Below are 1048 nucleotides of genomic sequence, written 5' to 3' on the forward strand. Positions count from 1 at the left end.
TGACCCCAGTTTACTTCATTCGCTTGAAGTTTTTCTTTTTGATTAATTATATTTGTTTTAATTGATTTTTTCAAATAATTTGTTTTCTGTTTTGTGGTAATTCTAACCTTAAATTTTTTCGTAGTATACACGAATTTCATATTAATATTTTTTAACTAAAATAAAATAATTTTTCAAAACATAAACTCTGCCTTTTTGCATAAGTTTGTGAGATATAAATCATTCGAAACAAGACTCGAAAAAGTGTCAATCAATGAATCTATAAGTATGCGAGAAACAAAATTGTAATTTGTCAAATTCACTTAATGGTTTAACATCATTAGCATAAATATAAGTCTTTCTCAATTCTTCATTTATTCAAACTAAATGAGTGTTTCATCATGATTATTGTCGTTGTAAAATCAAGACAATGTGGTCAATATTTGGTTAGAATTTCTTAGGTAAATAATATTTTAATAATTAAATAAAATATTAAGTAATCAAAATGGTCCTATGGTCTAGCGGTTAGGACATTGGACTCTGAATCCAGTAACCCGATTTCAATTCTCGGTAGGACCTAATATTTTTTCTTGGTATATTCGCTCATTTTAAGAGTGTGTATTTATGTATATTTTTAGAAAGTTAATGTGTATAATTTTTTTTTGGAATTTTGTTTATATTTAATAGTGATAAAGCCAGTTAAATGGCGGAGATTGAAGATTTTAGACAAGAGGTAAAACGAGAGTAGAGAGTGAGAAGCGATATTGAGTTAAAGGAGTGAGCAATGGCAGCGAGAGAAAACTCGACGACGACGGATACTTTGCGAAGCCTTCTTCAATCAATCAAATTATCCTAGGTAAGCATTTATTTTTTTTGAATCATCAACTCTATTTCAATGCTTCATTATTTTTTTTAGAAGGTGTGTAATAGATGTGTCCATGCACGGGAAGATGTGAGTCCATCTCATTGCTGCCACAAGTCGTGAGTGTCACTCTACTCTCTTTCAATTGGTCCCCCACTTCCAAACATAAACTGAAAACCCTTACATTTATTTTTATTTGAAAATAAA

The 1048-nt window shown here is 29.6% G+C and overlaps 1 non-coding gene across 1 annotated transcript; it reads left to right on the forward strand.

Annotated features, from left to right (window-relative positions):
• Positions 1-486: 486 nt before the first annotated feature.
• TRNAQ-CUG lies at positions 487-558 on the forward strand. Its single transcript has one exon. It is a non-coding gene; the product is annotated as a tRNA-Gln (tRNA).
• Positions 559-1048: the final 490 nt, after the last annotated feature.

The sequence above is a fragment of the Impatiens glandulifera genome, chromosome 9 (genome assembly GCF_907164915.1).
Source record: "Impatiens glandulifera chromosome 9, dImpGla2.1, whole genome shotgun sequence".
Taxonomy (NCBI): Eukaryota; Viridiplantae; Streptophyta; class Magnoliopsida; order Ericales; family Balsaminaceae; genus Impatiens; species Impatiens glandulifera.